The 12184-nt window shown below is 42.9% G+C and overlaps 1 protein-coding gene across 1 annotated transcript in view; it reads right to left on the bottom strand.

The window, feature by feature from the left end:
• The window catches only part of ITGB1 (integrin subunit beta 1), a 168737-nt gene that overhangs the window by 36680 nt on the left and 119873 nt on the right, over positions 1-12184 (bottom strand). The window contains exon 2 of the mRNA XM_082847620.1: positions 7126-7146. The gene's annotated coding sequence lies outside the window, so the exon portion shown is untranslated. The remainder of the gene's footprint in view (positions 1-7125; positions 7147-12184) is intronic.

Below are 12184 nucleotides of genomic sequence, written 5' to 3'. Positions count from 1 at the left end.
AGTTCCAACAACAAAGGTTCAACTGCTCCAAAGCTACAGGCTTACAAAAAAATCTGAAACCTGAGAACAGGGCTAATACTTTTATGACAGAGTAACAGAACAAAATTCATCACAAGTGACTACTCTACCCACCTTCTCCAGGAAAATGAGAACATGGAAATCAATCATCACCACCCACCACACACTGCAACGGAAAGATAAAGAATGGACATACTTCTAGTGGGCAGATAAAAAGCCTCAAAGATAAAGAAGCTGGAAGTGGGGAGACGTAAGGGCATGGAACTGAACATCTAAGAAAAATTTCTACAGCAGAAAAAGTAGAAAGAAAATGAAGAATCTTCTCTGAAGAAAAAAGGAGAATGAACACATTATGCTCTTCAAGGAATTTAGAAAATCTCTAATAGATTTTATTGCAATCAGAAACAGTAAAACCACAAAACTAGAGGAAAAGTATACAGAGATAAGGAAGGAAATTTAAGTTGAAATCCTCTGTAAAACTCAGACACATGAGGAACAGAATCAACATGCCAGGAAGAGCAGGCTTGACCACAGGGAATTCAAAGTAAGTCAAGGCAATTAGAAACATTATGATACAGCCAATAGTGATCCAATAAGTAGATAACTGGTATACCACCACCACCTCCCCTATCAAAAAGGTTATAGCCTTTACATGAGGACCGAAAAAAAAAAAAATGAATTAAGCATTAAATTCCAAAAACTGGTCAAGGGGCACAAAATAAACTCAAAGACTGCAAAAGGACTTAAAATACAAGCAAAAAATAAACACTTTAAACAAAGCTATTAAGGCATAATATTAAGGGCTGATCCAAAACGAGCATGAAAAGTTGCCTGAACTTAATTCTTCGGAGATCCTCCTTCCACTCAACAGATACTACCCAGCAATTGACATATTTCAAACCAGACTAGTGAGCTGTTCCTTCTTTATACTTGGCCATGTCTAATAGATTTTGCCTTTCCCTGTGAAGGGAAAAGAAGCGTAAGTTAGCAACTGCTTTGGTTGAGAAATTTTACTTTGGGACAAGTTTACAAAGATAACTATGAATGGAGCTAGCAGAAAAAAGTTTACCACCTTAACTAATGGTATCAAAAACCACTTAAAAGCAAGATTTGTTCCACATAATTTCAATTAAGGAGAATTGTAAGTTATGTTCCCTTGTGTAATTTTATCTACTTTTTAGGTAGATCACTCCAAAATTCTTACTTGATCAAAACTTTAATAAATTTTGACCATATCTTTTGTCACATCTCTTCTCTGCCCTGTACTGGATTGAAACAAACATAGTGCTGAATATATTTTAAATATATATAGAGAGAGAGAAAGAGAGAGAGAGAAAGAGAGAGAGAGAGAGAGAGAGAGAGGATAAATGTTTTAAAGCCTAACTAAATATAGGTAGAAATCAATTTCTCACTTTTACTCAGCACTATGTTGGGAATAATGTCTACCTTAGAACTATTGCAAGGATAAAATATTACCATGAATGTAAAACAAATATCTTTACAGTGACCTACAGATCACAGCTTACTTGATTACTGCTTCAACTCATTCACTGCCTTCTAAACATAAGAACCTGAGTGACTACTTAATTAATGGTTCGAAATCTGTTTAAACCATGCTTCTTTAGTAAGCACAAATCCACTCCCTATTGTGTTTCTGTTGTGCTTTCCTAAAATAACATAATACTAAATGCAACTTTTAAAACTACAATCTCTTCCTCCAACAATCAAATATGACCCACCATCATGCCTTCTGAGAAGCAAAGAAATTACTATCTGAAATAAATAATGAACTATAAAATATTGGAGGTAATTATTCCTAATTTCACAGACTATGAAAGCTTGTTATTTACAGATTCATTCAATAAACATTTGTACATGGAAATGTGACCTCCACACATCAAGTGGTACACAATTTTTCATATAAATGCTTTCCTCATCACTCCACTGAAACTACATTCCCTACAACAAAATACTAATTTTTTTCTACCTTTCTGAAATATTTTTAGCCTTCATTGGCTCTTAATCTCTTTACCAACCACCATAAGCGAATTAACTACTCCTTTTTTTGTCCCAAAAGATATTCTTGATAGTGTCTAGCGCAGTAAATGACAAACCTTCAGTGATGCTCAATAACACAGTGTTGTTTTAATTCAAATTTCTATTATAACTGATTGTAATCAGTGTCTGTGAACCACACTGGACTAGAGCTGGAGGGCAAGAATCCAGGCCTTCATTTTACACAGCCTTCATTTATATATATTTATACTATAAATGTATATATACTTATATATGTATGATTATATATCAAAGTAGTCAAGCAATATTTATTTGCTAAATTAGACTGTATTCTCCCTTCTAACTATACTGTCCTTTGACCATGTCACATCTGTCACCTGTCTCTTTGGTCATACCATTCCAAGCTCCTCTACACAGCCTTCCAAAACCACTTAAGCCAATGCTGATCTTTTCCTCAAAATCTATTAGAGAATATTACCTGGTACAGTACCTTGTGTAAAACATTCTGTGGTATTTGCTATGTTTCCCTAGATTGAACACAACTTGTCCCAACTAGACAGTATCCTCAACAGCAAGGTGCAGGTCAACTCCTCGATCTACACCCACTCAGCACTGCACTGCTCAGGGAAGTGGCACTCAGTACACTGATGGATTAAAATGTCATGGACGGGACTTCCCTGATGGCACAGTGGTTAAGAATTCATCTGCCAATGCAGAGGACACGGGTTCGAGCCCTGGTCCGGGAAGATCCCACATGCCGCGGAGCAACTAAGCCCGTGCGCCACAACTACTGAGCCTGCACTCTAAAGCCCGCAAGCCACAACTACTGAGCCCGCATGCCACAACTACTGAGCCTGCATGCCTCGAGCCCGTGCTCCGCAACAAGAGAAGCCACCACAGTGAGAAGCCCGCACACTGCAACGAAGAGTAGCCCCCGCTCGCTGCAACTAGAGAAAGCCCGCGCGCAGCAACAAAGACCCAACGCAGCCAAAAATAAATAAATGAATTTATTTTTTTAAAAAAAGGCATGGACAACAGAGCTCCACCCGGACAGACAGCTAACAGTAACCCACTTGGCTCGCCAGCACTGGCAGCCCTCTCAAAGCCACGACTTGGCACAGCACCTATCCTCTGGGGTGAAGGGCAGGAGAGGATGGCTGCTCACGGGAGAGGGAAGACCTGCACTCTGCAGGGCCAGGTCATGCAACAGCTGGCCTTCAGCTCTTCGGTGACACAGAGAGAGAAACCAAGAGACCACTTTATGGTGCAGATGCAGAAACCAAAGCCCTTTCCAGGTGAGGTGTTCCAACAATCGTCCCAGAGAAGTTCAGGCCCAGCTTGCCCAAAACCCAAGTTCCCCAATCAAGAAGCCTTTGCTGCATCCAACCGCTTACCTAATGATGCTTCTCTCTTCACCTCAAACATGCCCATCACAGGAAATCCCTGAAAATACCCAGGTCACTCACTTAGCTGTCATACGAAGGAATCAGAAATTCAAACAAATTGGGGAAGGAAAATGCTTTTCTAGATTCCTTTTCCTTCACCCGGCCCTTGACTGTGAAAGTGTTCCCAGGGCCTCTCCGCGGCCCCTTTTCACTCTACACGCTCTCCAGTATTTTCATCTGCAGCCTAGAGAGTCAACCAGTACTAACAGATGAGGAATTCCCCAATCTCAGTCTCCCAGCCCGACTGCTGGTTTTGAGCTCGCAATGGGCATATTCCACTACACCCCAGCTGTCTCAGCAGGATGAGTTCAGCACTCCCCTCCCTCCAGGCGACCAGCACCACCCCCTTGTGGTTGCGCTGCCTGCCTCGGCCAAGCGCACCTCTTAAGCAGAGGCCCGGGCCACTTCAGTTCCTTTCTCCTCTCTTACCTCGGACACCAGGTCTGACCCGTCCTCCCTCCGAAATAAGTAGTCCTCGTAGCCCCACCCAAGGCATCCCCACACCAAGGATCTCCAAAACTTTTTAATACTCACCTTTATTATTAAAAAAAAAAACTTGAGCATACATGTACTCCAAAACATGTACTTACTTACCAATTAAAATACATGTACTTCTACAGCAATACAGTAGGATATTATAAACCATAATAAAAGTTTAAACTTTAAAATATGAGTTTAAAAAATATATATAAAATTAAGTCTAATATTTTCTTCCTACACTCCAGTGAGTTATTTTATACATCCCTGGGGTCCAGGAAGCTGTACTTTGGAGACTGTTTACCGAAATTAGTCCTATAATTGTGTGTTTATACATGTATGTACTATGTATATTTGAAGCAGTTTTTCACTCACATACACACATTTCATGATGAGATGATATACACACGCTTTAGCATACTGCTAAATATAGCTAACCTTAACCCTATCTTCCAAAGCCACAAACCCAAAATAAAGCTTAGAGGCTTTTTTTAAAAATTATTTTATAAATAAAACTCTGTAAAAGTCTAATAATTAGACATCTTTAAAAAGATGTGAAATTTACAAAGTACAGTTTAGCTCCTTTTGCATACAGCTCCTGAACAAGGGATACCACATTTTTTTCACCCATCTACTGACATATTTGAAGGCTGCTAATGTTCTGGGGGTTTCACGGACTGCACCTCCTGTAACCTAGATACACCCAATTTTTTCAGTTTTCTACAGCTATAGATACTGCTATTATTTCAGGGTTCTGAAGACTAATGTACTCTTCCCTACTCATACTCCTATAAGCCCACCCTCCGGACCCCGACTCCCACCTCTGCAATAGCAATATAAAAGGACAAAAATCCCACAACATATAACCAGTCAGAATAGACCTGCTAACACAATAAAAGATATTTACATATTGGCACAATATGATCTTCTAGAATTCTACTGACAACCTGACAGCTCCTAACTCTCCATGCAGAGTGGGGAAATCAGTCCACATGAATCCTCTCAGATACTAATTCAGCTTGATACACGTTCAGAAATCACAATTCTCAGAACTTCAAAGTTCTGAAGCTTTTACCAGTTAGATGTTTCATCTCATCACTCCAGCAGAGTACTTAAGAACAAAACCAGTGCACTCACAAAATGATTTTTAAAATATATATTTTCTTCAGATACAATATTATATTACCCCTGACGCTGTAAGCCACAATTTGGCAAGAGGCCAAGCAATGAAGCTATTAAGCGGCAAGCATTCCATGAAAACTAGCACCACCTGAAACTGTTAATTTTCACTATTTTTTAAAGTGACCAGATGTCCCCAGAGTTTCTCCAGGAGTTAGGAATTTATCGACCCCAATATAGAACTACATGGTCATTCAGTGATGCTAATCTGGGGCAGCTTTTAATTATACTGACCAGAAAGTTGAGGAGAAAGCCACCTAAATCCAGTGATTTTCAATACTGCTGATTCTATTCTATTCTGTGCACACACAGAATATTGGGAAAATAATCTTAATAGAGAACTTAACATTCTTTTAAAAAGAATCGACATTACAAAAACTTAACGTTTTAGGCCTGTGAAGTCAACATACATGACTTAATTTGGAGTTTGTTTGCTTTCTATTCACAAGAGTGAAGTATTAACCACATCCCCTTGTCTTCTTAACTAGGGAATGAATTTTAGGGTGAGTCAAATGGCTTTCTCTTCAAACACCTGTAACCAAAATATTGATTTGTTTCATGTGTTTTCTATTTATCAGTTAATCATCTTCAGTCCCTCATTTATTATCAATCAATGAACTAAAATTACTTTCAAATAGAACATTTTAGTGGGACTCTTAAGTAAGCCCCGACCCCGTGGGCCTAGATGTCCACAAAGCTAGAAGAGGTAACTTGCAACTAAAATCCCTTAGTCATTTCTAAAGTGGTCTATTACACAACCTATTGTAAAGGCTAGATGTAGTTTAAGAAAGATGCCTAATCAAAATTCAATAAGCATTTGTTATTTTTGTACAATCAAAACAACAATAAAAAATAATCCAGTAATTCTACCCACCTATTTGTGGAACGCAGATCCAAAGAAACCTTACTAATAACATTACCAATCACATGCTGAGACTTTTTAAAAAATCTTTTTAATATACCAAGAAGGAAAGAAAAGGAGTTAATATTTATTGAGCATCTACTCTAGGTGTCTTCCATTTTACATTTGCTTTTCACTACACTGCACTTTTGCAAAGTTACTTGTGGTTCAAACATGGGTTGCTAGACCCCACGGGTTGTCTTCATACAGGTGGATGACCACCTACACTCCCTGTGCCTCAGTTTCTTCATTTGTAAAACAGGGATAAAAACGGCACCTACCTCGTCGGACCGGTTCCGGTATTAAACGAGAAAATAAAGGTAAAGTGCGTAGAGCTAAGCTTGGCCCTTACTGTCGTTATTATAACAGTTACTAGTTTTATTATTAGTGTAGGTATTGTTCCCATTTTACAGATGGGGAATTGGAACCTTAAAGAGCGTAATTTACTAGCGCTAGGTTTTGACTCAAAAGCACAAATCTGATGAAACAAAAATTGCTCAAGCATTAAATACTAGCATTCTTGAAAATTCAACTTGTTCTGAAGCATAAGGAACGGCACGAATCAGGCACAGGTCGGGCATTAGCCCTGGACACCGCCGCGGCGTCTACACCCAGCATTAGGGGAAAGGGCCCACAGGACGCGCCGACCCCGCGCCCCGTTTCCCGACGGCTCAGCGACGCCCCAGGCGCAGAACTGGAGCCGGGGGTGAGTGGTCCCCGCGTGGAGGCCCGGCAGCCGGCGTGGAGGCCCGGCAGCCGGCGTCTCGGGGCAGCCGGGGTCAAGGCCGCTCCCCGGACTCCGGCCCGCGGAGGCTCGTCCGCGCCTAGCCCGCGGGGTAGTGCCCACGGCCGGCGTCCGAGCGGAGGGTCCCGGCCCCGGGCCTCCGCGACCGCGGCTCGGGAGTGGGGGCAGAGCCCGGGCAGGCCAGCGCCCTCCGACGCCCCCCGGCCGGGAAGGTCCGGGAGCGGGCGCGGCCCGACTTCCTCCCCCGCCCGACGACTGGAATCCGCCCCGAGGCCGCGGCCCCCACGCCTGCCCCGCGGCCCTGGCCCGGCCGCGCACCGAACACGCCGCCCGCCCGGGCCCACCTTCTCCCGCGGCGTCCAGCCCGCGCGGTCGGCTCAGCCTGTGCTCCGCGGCTCCCGCTCGGCCTGTCCCCAGGGCTGGCTTGGCCTCCCGGGCTCGGGCTCGGGCTCGGGCGCGGCGGCGGCGGCTCCGCCTCCTCCTCTCGGGCGGGAGGAGGAGACTCAACGGCGTGGGGCCGCCTCCCGGCAGGAAACGACCCCCGCGGCACCGCCTCCCAGGCGCGGCGATCCCGCTCCTCAGGCCGCCGCCGCCGCCCTCTCCCTCCGGAAGCGCATTCCTCCCGGGCCGCGTCAGCCGTGCCCGCTGGGGGAGGGGGAGGAATCGGGCAGGGGCGGTGCGGGACCGGGGGAGAGAAGGGGGCCCCCGGGACAAAGGGGCGGCAGGGTCGGGCGACAGACTCCGCCGCGGCCTTCGCGGTGCCTCAGTTTCCTTTGCTGCCGGGACAGGGAAGGTTTGCGCGGCCCTGCGCGCCGTAATATCCTCCCGTGAGGGAATTCCGGAGCCTCCTTCTCGGCCTGTCTTAGGCGCTGCTTCCCCAAAGCCCCACGTGTGTCCGGCTCGCGGTCCGTCCGGCTGGCCCAGGACTGCCCGGTTTTGAACCCTGGAAGCCCTGCCTCCCGGGAGCCGCCTCAGTCCCCGACAAATCGAGACACTTAGTCACTCACCTTGCAAGGCTTCGTGGGACCAAAAACGTTTCCCTTTTGGAAGGGAAGTGGCTAAAGCCAGTATTATTTTTCTGGCGTGAGGATTTGCTTGACTTAGGTCTTTGAGAAAGGGGAAGACTCAGGGAGGAAATGGGTGCCAGGAAAGATGGAGATGAGGAAAGTTTTAGAGAAAAACTGGTGAGTTGGGGAGCAGCTTTTGTTAGGTTAATCTGGGGCACAGGGATGAGAAGGAAAAGTTTCATCCTTGATACAGTTTCTGTTCATCCTCACTTTTTTGAGTAGGTGGACAGGGGGCTGGAGAAGGGACATTTAAGAGAAGTGAAACATTTCATTATGAGCATGGCTGGGCGCATTTTGATAAGAGGATTGAAACTTGTGCCAACCGGCATCATACTGAAACCCGGTAACTCAGAATATGCTGCTGGCAGGCTGCCATTCTGTTAGCAGAAAATGTGTGTTGCCACGTGGTGAGCTGTAGCACCCTGTTGGGCACAGAACTCGAATTATTAGATTTGTGACACTGGTGTTTCATTTGGGGGAGATTAGAAGCCGCGATGCCCATTTGGCTGCCAATCTTAAATAAGAGAAAACAAAACAATCCCATCTATGGAAATGTTGCCCGTTGCTCGCCAGCAAAATCGAATCTGTTGGTTAGATGATCTCTGGAAACCTAAAGAAATGAGAATGATTTTTCCCACTTAATGGATGACCAAACCTAAGAGACTAAATGATGTTTCCTTATTTGTGGAATCTAAAGAAGGATACAGATGAACTTACTTACAAAACAGAAACAGACTCACAGACATAGAAAACAATCCCATGGTTACCAAAGGGGAAGGGGGGGTAGGATAAGTTAGGAGTTTGGGATGAACATATACACACTACTATATATAAAACAGATAAACAACAAGGACCTACTGTATAGCACAGGGAACTATATTCCATAACTTATAAGAACGTATAATGGAAAATCTGAAAATATGTATATAATATATATCATAAATATTATATATATAACCGAATCACTTTTCTGGACACCTGAAACTAACACAACATTGTAAATCAACTGTACTTAAAAAAAATAATGTTTCTATATTAATAACCCAGTGGTGCAGCTGCCATCACACCTCAACATCCTTGAATTTAAAGATACTGGTTATACCACTCCAAAATTGATCAAAACTGGCCTGGTCTCAGCATAGATTACACTTCCAAAGGTAAAGCGTAATTTATCCGTGCTTGACTTGCACTACATTTCCCAGAACTTTCATCCCTATGTGATTTGCCACAAGAATATTAAGAGGTTCACATTTGCACAACACCAAACTAAATTATTTCAAAGGCAGTGTAATCATCTTTTTAATCCCAGTGTCAAACACTGTTCCAGGTCACGCAATAGGGGCTCAGCTAATAGTTGATAAATGACTAAATGGGTCCTTTTGCTCCCCTGGGACCACATCAGAACATTTGGCTAAACTAAAGTGTGAGAAGCAATTTATGTACAGAAGTCATGAGCTTTGAGGAAACAAGAAATTAAAGAAACATGTTATGAATATGACTCCACTTGTTTTTAATCACATGATTATGGAATACAGAATTGGGAGTGGGAGTGAGTCAATGTTGACTCAGGAGTGGAATGCTGTCTTTCTCTTGTAGTTTGAACACTTTTGGGACTCAGTCTGTCAAATATTATCCTGTCCAGTAAGCCACAAATCATCCCATGATAACTTGAAGCCTTTTCAATCTTTTGAAAGTGGAAAAGCCTCTAAACTATAACATTTTACAGGCAAATATTTTAGTACACATTCATTTATAAATGATTTTCCAATTGCAATAATCATATCACTTGGGCAAGACTCCATGGGGTTAGAGCAAAGGGTGAATACCTGCATTGTGAGAACAGGAGTATACCCAAGACAAAAATGTTTTGGTCTTGACCACTGGCTGGCACATTATGGCTCAACCCATATCAGATCAGTTTTAAATAAACAGTGTGGGGACTTCCCTGGTGGTGCAGTGGTTAAGAATCCACCTGCCAATGCAGGGGACATGGGTTCCAGCCCTGGTCCAGGAAGATCCCACACACCGCGGAGCAACTAAGCCCATGTGCCACAACTACTGAGCCCCCATGCTGCAACTACTGAAGCCTGCGTGCCTAGAGCCTGTGCTCTACAACAAGAGAAGCCACCACAATGAAAAGCCTGCACACTGCAACGAAGAGTAGCCCCTGCTCGCCACAACTAGAGAAAGCCCTTGTGCTGCAACGAAGACCCAACGCAGCCAAAAATAATAAATTAATAAATAAATTTATTAAAAAAAATAAGTATGACTTTGTGTCCCAGTATGTCCAGATAACTCGTTTGTGTGTTGTCCAAGCATAATTATTAATAGCACCCCTTTTCATTCTCAAAAGTACATCCTGATACAGATGATAGATCGTACCATCACCCTATAAATAAGAGTGTCCAGACAACAAGGGAAAAAAAAAAGTAATTTTAGCAATTCAAAGGGGATGCATAGGGACACAATGCAAATCAGATCCCAGATTTACAGGTGAAGACCAATTCCAACACTGATCATCAGGAAAAAAATTGTGTGGGGATAAGTGAAATGAATTAGGCAGCTCCTATGTGATACAGATGCCCTACCAGAAGATTTAATGAAAGAAAACCCTAGAAAGTAGCTTGGCTGATCAACAGACTTGGGTTTTAAATACCATTGTAAAAGTGTGCGATGGCTTCCGGAGCAGATTGATTGCCAGTGGCTAGGTAAGTCTTCAGCTGCTTTTCTAAGAAATGTTTCTACAGAGTGATCTGGATATATTTTTCTCATCTGCCACCTTCTTTAAATATAAGAAAAGAAAAAGATGAGCGGATGATGTTAGAAGGAATAGAAGTCTCCGATAATTCCCTATAATACGTATGTGGATGTGCTTCTGAATCATAAATAACTTCATTCCTTTACCTAAGACACTAAACTCTCTCTATTACAGTGTGAATCTCTGTGCCCTGGCTTAAAAAAAAAAAATAGCCCTGGGAATTATTAACATTTTGAAAACCAAGGAATGTTGAGATGGTCCTCCAGTTCCTCCTTTTTCTGTCTCCAAATATACAAATAACATACAAATAATCAAATATTGCAAAGAAACTGGAAGTTCACTTATTTTGCAACTTCTTATTTTTGTCCTTGGAGCTTTGACTGAGTGAACACTGCTCAATACCCTGTTATAACTGCCAGAGGAACCATTGGTTTGCCACAAGGTCATCGGCAACTGTGTATGTACGGTATGTGGCAGTGTACTGGACTAGCCCATCCTGAGGCTTTAGTTAGTGCTTTATTCCTTTGCTTATTTAAAAGTAAGCTGGAAAAGTGTCAGAACAGTCTGCCCTTCCAGCTTAGGGCTAGCCACTGAGTCTTTTCCTTTTCTAGACAGTTCACGGTTGCTGGGTTATGGATCTGAATATGGGCCACGTACAAGTAAGGCTGCCTCAACTGTTCAGCTTCCTGTTTTCCATATATAGCGTGCTCATTTTTTTCTTGCTCAGTCCATGGAGTATTGCCTCCGCTGGGTGTGAGCACTCCCTGCCAGCTTTCAGAGGCTGAACATTTTTAAGAGCCCAGAGGGAACAGTGTTTTTAGGCAGCTCTTTTCAGACACTGAGTTTCTTCAGCTGGAGAAGGGAATGTGCCTTCCCAAATAAGAATGAAGACTATGCCAAATGTAAGCAGTTGAATAGTGCTGGAGGTATTTTTAGGAACTGGGGTCACTCAGTACAGGAAATGATGGTGCTACCAGCAACTTATGGCTAGAGACTCTAAAACAACATTATTTCTCTCCTCATGTAAATACTTTCGAGTATCTTGAGAAAATCTGGCAATTTGAATTAGGAGCAGCTGGATTTGGGGCCAGGTTCATCAGGGAATGGGACAAGTAGGTTAGCTGAAAGGTGTGTTTGTTTGGTAAGTGATACAGCCCTCCTCCCCCAAATTAATCCCCATAACATTTTAGAGAGAGTTCTTGCCGTGTGCCTGGGTATGGGAAACAATGAATCCATGGCCCCCCAAAACTATAGACACAATTTCACTTATATAGATCTGCATTTTTGCAGATAATTCTGGTTTTCATGGGATCTTAATCCCAAAACATTAAAAATCACTATTTTAAACAAAGTCCCTTTTATAGACCAGGAGCCTAAACACATTTCTTTGTTGTTGTGGGCTTGGAATCTTGACTTGTGTGCTAATTAATCTTATCTAAAACAATTTTTTTAAACATCAGATACACCTCCAAATATTTTGCAATAATAAGATTTTCCCTGCAGTGTTATTTAACCTGTAGGAGGTAGAACAGAGAAAGTACAATCTTCTGTGATCAAACCACATGACTAAAGAGTGTG

Source organism: Leucopleurus acutus, assembly GCF_964270905.1.
Source record: "Leucopleurus acutus genome assembly, chromosome: 1".
Classification (NCBI taxonomy): Eukaryota; Metazoa; Chordata; class Mammalia; order Artiodactyla; family Delphinidae; genus Leucopleurus; species Leucopleurus acutus.
The sequence above is the reverse complement of the archived record's forward strand: the minus strand, read 5'-3'. Positions and strand labels throughout refer to the sequence as shown.